The sequence below is a fragment of the Mirounga leonina genome, unplaced genomic scaffold (genome assembly GCF_011800145.1).
Source record: "Mirounga leonina isolate KUSES-001 unplaced genomic scaffold, KU_Mleo_1.0 Mir_93, whole genome shotgun sequence".
Classification (NCBI taxonomy): Eukaryota; Metazoa; Chordata; class Mammalia; order Carnivora; family Phocidae; genus Mirounga; species Mirounga leonina.
This window is the reverse complement of record NW_023270854.1, coordinates 10756447-10772465: the sequence shown is the minus strand read 5'-3', so window position 1 is coordinate 10772465 and position 16019 is coordinate 10756447.

Below are 16019 nucleotides of genomic sequence, written 5' to 3'. Positions count from 1 at the left end.
TTTATAGAACCATAGGAGTTTGTGCTACATCATTAGGGATGCTTAAAGGTCTATAAATATCCATCTTTGTTATAGTAGTAACTTACGTTTTCTTAAGTTGTCTTTTGTGTTTGGCTTGTGAGTCACTCATTGTTTTCATTATGGTTTAGTCATGTATGTTCATGAGGCTTAATGGCTGATGTCAGTGAGACTGTCTCAGTCAGGAATGACTAGAGTGACTGCAGTTGTAAGATTCACGTTTGTGTAGGACTTTGTAAAGAGTCCTTTCACACAAATCACCTCCTTTGATGCTTATAATAACCTTTAAAAAGATAGGAAAATCCTCCCGCGCCCCCCCTTTTTTTTTTTTTTTACAGATAAAAGATGCCAGTTCATAGAAGAAGTCAAACTCTCTCTTTTCTCAGATGACATGATACTTTATGTGGAAAACCCAAAAGACTCCACCCCCAAATTACTAGAACTCATCCAGCAATTCAGTAATGTGGCAGGATACAAAATCAATGCACAGAAATCAGTTGCTTTCTTATACACTAACAACGCATCTTGTAGAAAGAGAAATTAAAGAAACGATTCCATTTACAATAGCACCAAAAACCATAAGATACCTCGGAATAAACCTAACCAAAGAGGTAAAGGATCTATACTCTAGGAACTACAAAACACTCATGAAAGAAATTGAAGAAGGCACAAAAAGGTGGAAAAATATGCCATGCTCATGGATCGGAAGAATAAACATTGTTAAAATGTCTATGCTACCCAGAGCAATCTATACCTTCAATGCCACCCTGATCAAAATTTCAATGACATTTTTCAAAGTGCTGGAACAAACAATCCTAAAATTTGTATGGAATCAGAAAAGACCCCAAATTGCCAAGGAGATGTTGAAAAAGAAAAACAAAGCTGGGGGCATCGCATTGCCCGATTTCAAGCTATATTACAAATCAGTGATCACCAAGACAGCATGGTACTGGCACAAAAACAGACATACAGACCAATGGAACAGAATAGAGAGCCCAGATATGGACCCTCCACTCTATGGTCAAATCATCTTCAACAAAGCAGGAAAAAATATGCAATGGAAAAAAGACAGTCTCTTCAATAAATGGTGCTGGCAAAATTGGACAGCCACATGCAGAAGAATGAAACTAGACCATTCTCTAACACCACTCACAAAGATAAACTCAAAGGGGATGAAAGACCTCAATGTGAGACAGGAATCCATCAAAATCCTAGAGGAGAACATAGCAGTAACCTCTTTGACATCGGCCACAGCAACTTCTTTCAAGATACATCTCCAAAAGCTAGTGAAACAAAAGCAAAAATGAACTTTTGGGACTTCATCAAGATAAAAAGCTTCTGCACAGCAAAGGAAACAGTCAACAAAACAAAGAGGCAACCCACAGAATGGGAGAAGATATTTGCAAATGACACTCCAGATAAAGGGCTGGTATCCAAGATCTATAAAGAACTTCTCAAACTCAACACCCAAAAAACAAATAATCAAGTCAAAAAGTGGGCAGAAGAGATGAACAGACACTTCTCTGAAGAAGACATACAAATGGCTAACAGACACATGAAAAAATGTTCATCATCATTAGCCATCAGAGAAATCCAAATCAAAACCACACTGAGATACCACCTTACACCAGTTAGAATGGCCAAAATGGACAGGGAAAGAAACAACAAATGTTGGAGAGGTTGTGGAGAAAGGGGAACCTTCTTACACTGTTGGTGGGAATGCAAGTTGGTACAGCCACTTTGGAAAACAGTGTGGAGGTGCCTCAAAAATTTAAAAATAGAGCTACCCTATGACCCAGCAATTGCACTCCTGGGTATTTACCCCAAAGACACAGATGTAGTGAAAAGAAGGGCCATACGCACCCCAATGTTCATAGCAGCAATGTCCGCAATAGCCAAACTGTGGAAAGAGCCGAGATGCCCTTCAACAGATGAATGGATAAAGAAAATGTGGTCCATATATACAATGGAATATTACTCAGCCATCAGAAAGGATGAATACCCAACTTTTACATCAACATGGATGGGACTGGAGATTATGCTAAGCGAAATAAGTCAAGCAGAGAAAGTCAATTATCATATGGTTTCACTTATTTGTGGAACATAAGGAATAGCATGGAGGATATTAGGAGAAGGAAGGGAAAAATGGGGGGGGGGGAATTGGAGGGAGAGATGAACCATGAGAGACTATGGACCTGAGAAACAAACAGGGTTCTAGAGGGGAGGGGGGAGGGGGGATTGGTTAGCCCGGTGATGGGTATTAAGGAGGGCACGTACTGCATGGAGCACTGGGTGTTATACGAAAAGAATGGATCGTGGATCACTACGTCAAAAACTAATGATGTATTGTATGGTGACTAACATAATATAGTAAAATTAAAAACTACAAAAAAAAAAGTTGGATGGCGGTGACAGTGGCACAATTCTGTAAATTTACTAAAAATAATTTAATTGCGTATTTAAGCAGGTTATTGTATGGTGTATTACAATTCAATAAAGCTGTATTAGTTAGAGTTCTCTAGAGATAGAACCAACCAGATATATACAGATATATGTAAGAGGAGATTTAGTATAGGAATGGCTCACACAGTAATGGACGTGAGAAGTTCCCTTATCTGGAACAAATTAGATGATGCCCACCAGCACTGGGGAGGGCGATCTATAGTCAGCCTATGAATTCAAATGTTAATCTCTTCTGTAAATACCCTCACAGACACACCCAGAAATAATGTTTACCAGCTATCTGAGCATCCTTTAGCCTACTCAAGTTGACATGTAGAATTAACCATCACATGGTTTAAAAAAAACAAAATCAAACAAACAAACAAACAAACAAAGATGCCAGTTCAGGGAGGCTGATTTGTGAGAAGTCATACAAAAGAAATGGGGAGGAGCACATTTCTTTGTGTGGCTCAGAAATACTTTGAACTCTTGAGGCTGATACTGTGCTTCTCCTGTGGATTTCCTTTTAATGTTTCTTTCAGTGAAGATGATTTGCATAGCCAGGCATAGTGGACAGAGTTCAAAGCTAGGTGAACTATAGTAAGTGACCACTCTTTAACAATAGAGATATATATATATATATATACTTTTTACAAATAAAGTTGATTGGTCTTCTACAGATTCAAATCAACAGTAAACAGAAATAAAGTCTGGTATGATGTTAGGTCAGTAAAGAAAAGTTCACCTAAGCAGACTTAGTCTAAAACTCAAGAGACAGTGTCCCCATAGGCAGGAGGGGCATGGAGTAGATCTATTAATCTTGCTTTGTTCAAACTCTTTTTCATGATCATCCAGCTTTCTTGAACACGGCTACGGTTTCTTAGAAAGTGAAATTGAATATGGAAGTTAAAAAAAAAAATCCCCTAGTGAAGTGATTCAAAGCACAAACCAGGCTGATAACACTTCAGTGGCCTCATCTCAGTATATGAAGGAGGACATTTGCATATATATAGCATGTTTTCTGGTAGAGCTCTACTTAGAATTTTTGAAATTTGAGCCTGAATTGCAAACACATTTTATGTTTGCTCATATTTGGTGAGGAAAGCAAGTTATTTGTCATTTTCAGTGTTTTTCTTTTTCTCACCATGTTATTGTTTACGTTGTTTCACATGATCTCTGCAGAATTCTGGAGTCCCCATGGGGTGGAATATCATTTTGAGATAGATTATTATTTTTTGGTGTGGGGGGAGCAGATTAACTAGTAAAATATGATCATTGTCTTCTTTGGCCACAGTGTGTGTGTGTGCGCGCGCGCGTGTGTGCAGTTTTCAACACACAACAAATACGTTAAATTTAAAATAATGAGGCTTTTGTCTACGGCCATACCACCCTGAACGCTCCCGATCTCATCTAAAATAATGAGGCTTTGAAAAATGAAGAATACCCTTTTCAAAGACAAGTATTATTAATACTAGAAAGTCAAAAATTCCTTCATGGTATTATTTTCCATATTCATCCCTAGGCATTATGAGTTGTAACTTAGGAACGCTGACTGTTTTGGGTAGAAATCAATTATTTTGAAGCATGTAAGGATAAATAAACATTTCTCTACTGAATTTGATTTTCCTTTCACCAGTTAGCTACCTTATATGCTTGATGGCAATAATGTAACTTCACTCCCCTTTACTTTCATACCATGTAGAATTAAGCAGGTAAAATTCTTTATTTTCCACTTTCCAACTTTATAAATGTTCTACATCTAACAATTTTTAAAAAGGCTTATTATTTTGTTACATCTCCTGCAGCTTGTCTTCCTTAGTTTCTTTTTTTCTTTCTCTTTTCTTACCTCCCTTCTCCTTCCAAAAGTAAAACTATTAAAAAGTTTACCTTGGCATCTAAGGTAAAAGTGAACCTCACTTCACTGGCAAAACCTTCAGTTTCATTCTAACAGTTTAAGAAATCATATCTGTTAAAAGGCTGGTCGAATTTTGTTCAGCCTGCCTTGATTCTCCTTATTGAGCACTGCATGATTTCCTTGAGTAATATTTAGTGTTTAGTATGTTTGTGAGGGGAGACAGCTCTTCTTGATACCATAATTGGTCAATTTACAAAATCACAATTTATGTTATAAATATAAAAACAATAAAGACACAGCATACTGAAACCTATCTCTCAAATATTTATCTCCGCCTTTTATTTGGGTCAGGAGGACATTAGCAAAACTGTATGAGATAAACTTACATACTGATGTTGAAAAATTGACCCTTCTGTCATAGGCACAGAAAACTCAACAATTCTCTTAATCTTATTATCAACAATAACTTGAAGGAAAGCTTTATCCATCTCTGAGGGCAATGGAGCCTCTGATTAGCATGTCAATAGCTGTGTTTTCCCTTCATTGAAGGATTACGTCATCTGCTGCAAGCCAGTTTAAGTACCTCTTGAGCACAGGTCTAAACCAATTTAAATCTCTGCTGACCTATCATTTTCCATAAATTGAAATTTTTTCTCCCTTAAGAGGTTCAAAATATATATCTCTCAAAATTTTATGAAGAAGTGGGATCTGTCATGGGCAATCTGATCAAAGGCTTTCCTTTTGCACTGACAATAATCGTGGAAGATTATAATGCCTAGATGCAATTTGCATGTTCATGTATGTTGGCAGACTGAATTAATGTTAAAATATTATTTAAATCATAATATTTGCTATTGAAAAACAGATTTAAGCTAGGAGTCTTGTCCAAATTTATTTTTGTTTTCCACTCATTTAAACGGCAGTTCTCAAAAATAACAGTCAACAAAAATAAAATGTATCCCGTAGTTGGCTGATGTCTGGCAGCTAGATGACAAAACTCAGTGATTACACTGAGGCCTTAATTTTGACAATTTTTTAGTGTCTTCTATAATTATTGAGACTCAAACACTATTTTAGTCAGCACGTAATGAAGTAGAAGAGCTTAACTTATTAGAGATTAATAAAGTCTCGGGAAACAGTCACTGAACTCTTAAATATAGTTTATAGGTCAGGGTGTGATACCATTTAGTTTATTCTTGAGAGAATAAATAAAATATCCTTTCTAACAAATAACTACAACACTGTAATGTAAAAACTTAAAGTTTAGGAATAAATAATTTCTAGAAGGTCCAATGACTTTCAATTTAACTTGGAACCAGTATTACAGATATGTTTTAATAATCAAATTAGCCCAGAATCATCGGACTGGAATCATTTGAAGCATTGATTTTACATGAAGTATTATTTATAAAGGTCACTAAGAAGGAAAACAAGCTAAAATCACCTATTTTGGCATCTCCATAGGACCCTATAGATGCATATAAGAGTGCGTTTGTTTTTGTTTGTTTGTTTTTGGGTTTTTTTTGTCTTTTTTGTGTGTCGGGGTCTTCAGGGAAGTAAACTGTGAAATGGTCTTTGTTAAAGTATTCCACAATTTATGTTCCATAAGTCAAGAAGTTTTAAATTGAAAATGTTATTTACTATAATTTACGTTTTTCTTAATCTTGATGAAAATTGAGAGTTGGCTGTATGTAGTATCATTCAATTTACAGGTTATCTTTATTTTTGAGTTCGAAATCTCCTGTTTTTTCCCCTCTAATATTTTCATCACTTTATTTCTCCTTTGGATCATATCTAAATTTTCTAGCTCTCTCCATGACAATTGAAGGAATTATAAACAGAGAAGATTATCTCACCTTGCAAAATGTCCTCATCTTGACCACTGTACCTCTGACCGGCCAAAATAGCCAGCTTACTAAGATTCCTGAGTATTATCATATGAGTTGATATCTAGTCTGGGATTTTCCATTATAATTACGATCAGTGGAAATCCTAATAGGCAGGTGTGGGATTGATTTTGAAACTGTGCGAAGGCACAGTTTTGAAACTGACAAGAAATGGCAGTCAAAGTTCTGTCAGAGAGATAAAAGATATTTATACCTAAGCAAACTATGACAGAACTGAGCACTAGGAGAGCAGAGCGCAGAACTCCCACCACACCAAGCCAGAGTGCCAATCACGTGGCAATTACGGTTAGATGCAATTTAAGGTCCTTTTCAATGCCAAGATTTTTGCAATACAGTGACTGATATCTGTAAGTTCAAGGACCAGAACTGGCAGAAGGCCAAAACCATGTGCTTGGCACGCAAAGTGAAAGGGGTAATTTATGTCAGGATGAGACACCCTGGTAGTTTGGGTCAAGCAAGGTCTTTGGGGAAGTGAAGGAGAGATGAAAAGGAGCACTGAGAGAGAGACTCACTAATACTGGGTATGATATAGGTAAATATGATGGAACCAGGTGGTATTTGTTCTTACCATTTTTCATTTTTTTTTTAAACAAGCCAATTACATTTTGTTTCCACAGCCCAAAAAGTTTTAGTTAAAATACCATTTGTAAGAGAAAATTATCTAAGTTATTGACATAATTTTTTAAAGGCCAGCCATGCAATAAACAACGTTCTCTTAACTCTGTTTTTGTGGCCTCTTTTGAAAAATAATCTAAGAATATCATTAGCACTTTTCATCTATAAGAACATATCACCCTAAATCAAATTGCACCAATTTTTCGTTAAATCAGGATCATTCTCTATATAAAAATTTATAGGCACATAAAAAGTCATCCTTCTCTGTGCTTCCCTTCATTATATTATCTATTGTCATGAGTGAATATAATGTAATCAGGGTTGTAACTCTGATCCTACATCCTGCGTTACCTTGGAAATGGCCATACTGCCATGTGCAGAAACCCTTCTATGTAATCAAGCCACATTGCTCATCAGAATTCTCTCACAACAACAGAAATTATGAATGAAGATGGAAGGACTGCCTTTAAGTACTCTGTGGTTAAATTTGCTTACAGGGAGCCTGTCAGACTCCTTTCAGTTTCTGGGGATGTCCATATTAATATGATTTTTTTTCCTCACATATCATGGTGCTTATACAGATAATTGTGAAATATATGCTAAATTTCCCATGATTTCCCAAATGTATGACAACAACAACAAAAACCCTAGTCCTTCATTTTGATGAGGCTGGCTTCACAGAAGCTATTCCAGATTTTCTCTCTGCTGCTGCATGCTAAAGGCATTGTTTGGTAATGGAGGGAATGCATTAAATAGGAGAGAAGCATCAGGAAAATTTCAGCCTGTCACGCTGAGCTCATTTTGACCCACTACACTTTTCCTCTGCATGGGAAAGGTATTTCTCAACCAAGGAACCCCCAAAACCCATTTAATAATTACCTTGAGATATATATATATACACACACACACACACACACACTCCACCATTTACCTCTGCATGTGACCACTACCTTAAAATCATAAAAAGCTATTTTGGATTGAAAGACATATGGGACCATTCCATTAAGAAGAATATGGCAAATTTTCTCCCTGTAAGAACCTGCAGGTATTACCCAAGGCCTACTTTTAGCAGCCGTGGTTGCAGACGTTACTTTTAGTACTTGGTTTCAGCTGGATATGACCAGAGGAAAATGCTTTTAAATAAAGTAACAACAGGGTATAGAAATGTTGCCATCTGATAGATCTTGAGGCACTGGAATTTTAAAACCTGGTAACATTTTCAGTACTGATGAAAACAGTCTCTTATAATCAGGTGGCAGAAAGAATTTCACATCCCAGATTGAAATTTTTAAGAGGTCAAATATAAGTGTCGCAGATATGAAAGGGATACAAAATTTGACCAAATTGGGAAATCTAATCAATCTAGATTGTTTCTCAAAAATAAATTATTTTCAGGGCACCTAGGTGGCTCAGTCAGTTAAAGCGTCTGACTCATTTTGGCTCAGGTCATGATCTCAGGGTCCTGGGATTGAGCCCCGCATCTGGCCACTCTCTATCTAAAATAAATCTTTAAAAGAAAAATATAAATTTTCAAATATTCATGGGATGTCAGGATCATGAATAAGCCTATTTTTCTTCCATCCTGCTGCTTGCCCTACCACATACTCAAAAGCATGAGATTAAAAAAATCATGAAAAATTATATATTCATCTTAATTTGCTGTGTTAGCTATCCTGAACAATATGTGTGTTTGATTAATTTTTGTGTCAATGAAAGTTACTTTGAGCCCTACAATGTATAAAACTTTTGTTAGGTCTATTTAATATCACATGTCATCTTGGGGCACTGGTTAAATCAAATTCCTTCAGGAATTTGTTCCATGGCACTTACCCACACAAGATCTAATCTCAAATTCCTCTGCTAGACTGACTCATCTGTTATTCACTTCCCAAATATGTATGAAATGGAACCGGTTAGTGATATATTGTAATTACTCTACAGATATTTGTAACTTCTTTCATAAATTAGATAATCTCAGTCCCAAATAGAGTGAGATTGCCTGCTCCTTGAGCCCAGAGGACCTGATCGTTTTAGCCTCCCTTAGCTGACTGGAAGGAGTGCTCCCTAACTTGTATCAGGGATGGAGTCCACTTCGGCCCGCTCTGTGCCATGCTATTCAACAATGCAGAGTCATACTTCCCACAACTATGTCAGATATAAGAACATTTTTGCTGACTGAACTTGTCTCTACAGCCATGCATCAGCCAAGGTGAAGAAAGGGATCGGTCAAAAATGAATAGGAGTGTAGAGCTTCAGTTTTGCAAAGATGGAAAAGTGCTAGAAACGTGTTACACAGCCATGTACACTTGAAAACAGTTGATGTAGTAAATGTGATGTGTTTTTTACGACAATAAAACAATGAGTGCCAAAAGAGCACAGACTTGTACAGACAGAAAGGCTGATAAATATCCAAGTACTAATTCATTGGTGGTATTATGGGCTGAAATGTGTTCCCCCAAAACCCACACATTGAAGCCTTAAGCCCAGAACCTCAGAATGTGTCTAAATTGGAAGGTCTTTAAAGAAGGGATTAAAATGACGGAAGGAGAGGAAATCTGGGCACACAGTAGGGCACACAGTAGGGATATATGCGTACGTGAGGACACAGTGCGAAGGTGGTTATCTGCAAGCCAAGGAGAGAGGACTCAGAAGAAATCAAGCCAACTGACACCCTGATCTTGGATTTCTAGCCTTCCAAGAAATCTAGCTTGGATTTCTAGCCTTATGAGTTAAATAGGAATTTATTCCTATAAACACACAAACAAAGATTATATTCTCAGGTACTACTAACTCCCATTTAGTAAATAATTTAGTAAATAATTTGCTATTGATCAAGCACTGTTTTCAACCTTTATTCAATCCACATCATAGGCCTAGGAAGTACGTACCTTTTCTTATACAATGGCAAAATACAGAAGTGGGGAGGGTTTCTGTGTATTCTACTATAAGATTAAAGTTATTGGTTTATAAACTTTTAAACGATTGTATAAAAAAGGTAGAAAATTTTAAAGATTGTATATAACACAGGATACATATATGTTAACATAATATTGCATATTTAAATGGAAACATTTAAAAAATATTTTTTTTCCTTTAATTGGTCCCATCGGCTGAAGTTCTCTGATTATTTATAGTACATTTGAATGAGACAGCAGTATACGCAACTGCAATATGTTACTTCTCTAGCTATTTCTGTAATCAGTAACTTCCAATAAATTAGGAAATGGGTTACTCACCTGACCTTTTAAGCTCTAATTGCAGGCAGTTTTTGCAGACTGTTGAACTTGTATGAACCCCCTTCTGGGACTTGCCTTGTGACTCTTTTTTGTTTTAATGACTTAGACTGTCACTTAGAATTAGTGAGCTGTGTAATAGAAAACAAAGTACTTATAGAACTTGCGTATGTTCTGAGGTTTCATATATTTTTCAAACAAAAATTTATTCTTAAGAACTGAAATTTTCCAGGGGCATCTGGGTGGCTCAGTCATTAAGCACCTGTCTTCGGCTCAGGTCATGATCCCAGGGTCCTGGGATTGAGCCCAGCGTCAGGCTCCTTGCTGGGCTGGAAGCCTGCTTCTCCCTCTCCCACTCCCCTTGCTTGTGTTCCTGCTCTCGCTCGCTCGCTCTTTCAAATAAATAAAATCTTAAAAAAAAAAAAAAAAGAACTGAAATTGTCTAAATTATTTTTTTTTAAGAATCAGTAATGAGTAATAAGATAGATGAAATGCAATTTCACAAGGAAAGATGGTGGCTATAAATTTTTCATTTGCCTTTTTCTTTTTCACTCATCTTCTAAAAACTTCTGCTGTTCCTCAGTATTTTTGCTTTGTACATCCTCTTTCATTAAGTGTTCTTTTCATCCTAATGTATCTTGTAATACATTAGGTTAGTCAGGGACCATTTGGTTACAAGTGATGGACAACCTGTCAAGATAGTTCAACCACAGGAGGGGTGGTGAAGATTATGGGAATATCTCTTGGAAATCCAGAAAAAGCTGGATTTTTCTGTCAAGAATTGGTCAAGGTAAAGCAATTGCTTACCAAACCCATGTATGCATCTCCATAGATAATTTTGGAATTTAAGAAGCCTCTATCCTTTGCACCTGCCCAATTTGTCCATGTAAATAACCATTCCAGCTCACCTCAGGCACCTCTGACTGAAAGTCCAAATTATCTTTCTCTTTGTGTGTATGCTATGTATAATAGGTCAAAGTTATTTACAGCATAAAAATATTTTATTCAGGAAATAATTACATATTTTCCCACTCAGTGCCAAAGGGGAAAAATGAGATTTGCAGGAAATAAAGTTTTAGTAAAGACTTAGTGTAAATAAAAAGTTACAAGAAAAGTCATAACCCAGATAGAAAAGTATAGTATTTGTACCTCACTCCTATTTACAGAGATTGTGAAAAGAAAATGATAAATTAGTTGGAATATACAGATGAAAAGTTAACAGAAAAAAATATAATTTGAGGTTTTTTTTCTATATCACTTATGTCTCTAAGCATAGAAATTTGGGGTAGAAGCCTATTTTTAGGGTAAACTGTGTGAGTAGCCATTTGCTTTGAAATAGAAAGAATGAAAACTTTTGGGTTATTCTTGATGGAAAGGTTGAAGGCAATTGGTGCTCATTGCTCCAAAGAGGAGAAATGGATTTTTTTTCCTTGTAGTATTGGAAGAAAAAAATACTTTTTTCTATCTTTTTGTAAAAAAAAAAAAAAAAAAAAAAAAAATTATATTTATTTATTTATTTCTAGAAGCAGCCATGGACTTAGGAGTAAGGTCTCTAAAAAGAATCAAGCAAAAGGCCATAGCCACTTGGTGGCAGGCAGACATCACTAGAGAGGGTCTCAAATCATCAGAAAGATCCCCTTAGACACATTAGCCTTGCATGAGCTGTGCTCTGAAGAAAAAGATGTGTCTGTACTTGGGAGGAAGCAGAAGAGCTCACAAGCTATAAGAGGTCTCAGGTTTTAAAATGATAGTCTACAGGAATTAAAGTTAAGCCACATACAACAGTTCAGAACTGGAGAAAAATTAAAGACTGGGAGAATGTTTGAAATTCCCCCACCATTATGATTCCATGCAAAAATGTGATCACTAAATTTTCCCCAGCAACATAGATCTTTAATTAGAAGCATGGAACTTAAACAACAACAAAAAACCCCTAAACAAAAGAACACCTTGAGGTTTGGGAAGACTAATATTACACCAGTCTTCTGATAATACTAATCTTATTTCCTGGGTTACATCTATTTCATTTCTCTTGTTTTTATAAAGTCACTATACTTCTTACTTTGAGATTCTGATTTTTTTAGAAGAGAATTTGAGATATAATAGTCCAATGGGCTGCTTGGTGGCGAGTTAGTTACAATGAACCTCCCCCATTCTGGAAGGTCCATTAGTACCTTCTCAGGTATATTTATTCTGAATATGAGTTCCTTTATTTCTGCAAAGCCTCAGCCAGCACCACTATTTGAGGACTTATGGATGCTCAATCCATAATAACACAGCCAACTAGAAGATTCACTTTATAGCAAAGGAGGGGGCCCTGACCATGAAATCCACTCATTCTATCATATACCAAAACATCCTGATGCAGTTAACCTCATGGAGTGTTAGAGTAGCCTAATAAAGACACAGCTGAAGTACCAGTGTGGAGAAAATTCTCTGAATGCATGGGTACCATTTTTCAGGACGCAGTATGTGTGTTAAACTAGAGACCACTGCACTATGTCTTCAATAGAAAATGTTAATGGGTGTAAGAACCAGGGTGTGGAAGCAAAAGTGGGTTACATTCAGCAATTTCCAGTGACCCATCAGATGCTTGTCTATCTGCACAGCTCCAGGTTTTGCATGGTTGGAGTTCCGTTAGAGAACTCTGTACTCCTCATGTCTGCAGACCAGTAGATGAGAAGATGAGTCAACATCTTCCAAGGAAAAGGACTCTTTTCAACAAAAGATGGTGTCACTCTCTTATCCAGCGGGTTATAGAACACAGGAGATCCACTTGGATTGACATGCATCCTGACTTTGGAAAAATGTGATTACTTAGGACTCAGACCTCCCAGGAATAAGAGATTGGGTTAAATTAATTTTTAAGCATCAAGATCAGCTGAATCACTGAGAAAAGTTTAGCATGAGTAGTGGAGAAGGGGGAAAATCAGTACATTTTGGTCTTGATGCAAATTGCAGCAAGAATGACTATAGATGAGCTTATCAACATTTTTTTCTATAAGTTTCCTTCTGGAAAAAAAGGGCCACAAGAGCCCTAGAGTAGGTACTTCTTGCATGTGCATGGAAATGGACTCTGTTGGCACAGTGGGTGGACTCTGGCATCCCTAGGACCCAATCTTTTAGATACCCTTAAGATCACCAGCTGCAGGGAACACAGAGGTTTGACAGCCCCAGAGCATTCATGCCAGAGATTCTCGCACTCCCCTACGCTCCCAACCAATGACAGAGTACTAGTGCACAGGTCTTAGTGCTGGCCCATTCCTGTAGGAGGCAGGATCCTCCAGGGGAAACTTGGTTTTAAGCACTCTCCATTCCCTGGAAGAATTTTTTCTTAGAATAGTCCTTAAGTCTAAAATTTTCTGGCCCAGTCCTCCCTGCTCCTTCTCATTTCACAAATGTCAGAACTGTATCACTGCCTAAGGCTCTCCATGCCTACTTCTGATTCTTCCCCTTTATCCTCTGTAGACTTTTTTTTTTTTTTAAGTAAATCTCTAACGTGTTTAATTCCATCCTAATGTTTGCTTCTTAGAGGACCAGAGCAAACAGAGATCTTTTAATACTTGAGTTTTAGCACTTTTTCTGATCTCTATCTGGGTATAGACCCCCTTCTGCTCTTAGGGTTTTCAAACCTCTGGAGTTTCTCTCACAAAGATTCTTGATCAAGATAGAGTTGGGGGTATCATATAGGACCTTTTCTTAAGGACCAAACCTTTATATAGGCTTTTTCTCCACCTCACCCTCAGTCCTAACAATCTTTCAGAAGCTATATGAATCAGAATCGGTTACATATAATAGCTCCCAGGGTCTTAAAACTAAAAATGATTTGTTTTGTATTCTAAACATTCACTATAGTAGGTGACAAGCTCCTATAGTCACTCAAGGAGCCTGAATAACATCCCAAGATTCTCTTAAACTGTGTAATCAGAGAACATTCCTCAGTTGCCAAGAGAGGAAGAGAGAGCAAGAAGGCCACAATTTTTTTAATGTTTCAGTTGATTAGTGACACATTTCAGCTGATTACTGACACTTGCCATTTCATTTCAAAGAGTATCGGATGGAATGAGGCCCTTGGTCATGCCTAACTGCACTAACTAGAAAAGATAGTTAACAGTTGGAATGTTTGTTGAACACGGCTGTCTTTTCTGGAGAACTTAATAGTGCTAAACAGATGCTTTTGAAAAAGAAAGGCTGCAGCTATGTTTTTATGCTGTTATAAATACTTTTCTGGTGGAAAATATGCTTAGCTACTTGAGTCATAGGAAGGACAAAGGATACCAAAGAAATTAATCAAAAATATTTGGCTAAATCTTAAAATCATAAACCAATATATACATAATAGGATGTTATATTGGGATATGCAACTAAGATACCAAGGGATAATAGATAGTGGATAGCAAAGTGTGTGTGAAATGAGTTAGACCACCCTAGAGATCTTGAAATAAGGTGAAAACATAAAACTGTTTACATGACTTCACACACTTCTATTAAGGGTAAAATGTGTTATAGGATGTAACTTTAGAGAGAGCTAAGTTATAATTTCCAGTATTTCCAAAGTGGGATGAAGTTTGGGGTGAGGAGTGTATTTCACTTTACCTCAAGTGAATGGAGAGTGTCTTCAACCTGGAGAATTTAATATTTCTATTTGGGATATTGGGAGGATGGCTCCCTGACTCAGGCCCACAGAATGCTATGGGTGAGAACTAAGTTTCTAAGTGCTTGGCAGTGGAGTGAAGTAGAGCTAGATGCATTAAGCAGATGGAACATTACGGTCAGCTCTTCTGAGGTGTGTGTTTTATGTACACAGGAAGAAACAAACGTAAGCACGGATATTTCGTTGACCAAAGGGGTCCACTGCTTGTTGTTTCCCAGTATCCTTCTCCCTTCTGTAATATTAGAACTTCCGTGTAGGCATATGCGCATCCAAAATAAAGACTACATTTCCAAGCACCCTTGTAGCTGAATGTAATCATGTGTTTAAGTTCTGGTTGACATAAAGGATGCAAGTGGAAAGGGATGTGGGGAAACTTAAGAGTTGGTGCACAAAAGAGGACATCTCCCCTTTCACCATTACGTTACTGAAATAATTGGGGCTATGATTTTAAGTCAATAATGTCCCTTTATTCCTCATGCCATATTTGTATAGAACCAATAATTTTGATATCTGCATGGTATCCTAAGAAGAAACAGAGCTAAAGCAGCCCTAACGTGCCTCCCTGAGTCCCAGAGGACCACACATTTTTTTTCCGTATCTCACGGGTGCTGAAGGTGGGTATACAAATCCACAGAAGAGCATCATAAACATGAGAGGTCAGGCTTTAGGGACAAAGGAATGCAGGAATGGGTGGGATAGAGAAATTTCAGAGAAGTCTAGAGGTAATATAAGCTGCCATGATCTGAATGTGTTCTCAAAATTTATTTGTTGAAACCTAACCCCCAAAGTGTTGTTAGTGGGATTAGGGTCCTTATAAAAGATGCCTGAGACAGCTCCCTTGGTACCTTCTGCTATGTAAGGAAACAAGGAAAGGTCTGCCATTTAGAAGAGGGCCCTCACCTGATCATAGTGATACTCTGATCTCAGACTTCCAATCTCCAGAACTGTGAGAAACAAATATCTGTTGTTTATAAGCTACCCAGTCTATGGTATTTTGTTATCACAGCCCGAACGGACTTAGTCCCGTGCCAAAGACTAAAGAGTAGGTGAAGTACTAGATCTCACAGCTCATGCCACAGTACCTGATGTAGCTCCTGCCCTCAATGCCTTGATGTACATGCAATTTTAAGGACAAAGCAAAAAAATATGTACTAAAAGGGGAATTCTGAAATGACTAAATTTACCTAGGAACTGAAGACCAAAGTAAGTTCAGAGCACAAACTTTTTTATTTTTAAACCTGATTTTTTTTGGCCCATGATTTTTGTTGGTTTCATTGTTCTAGGAAAACTGAATT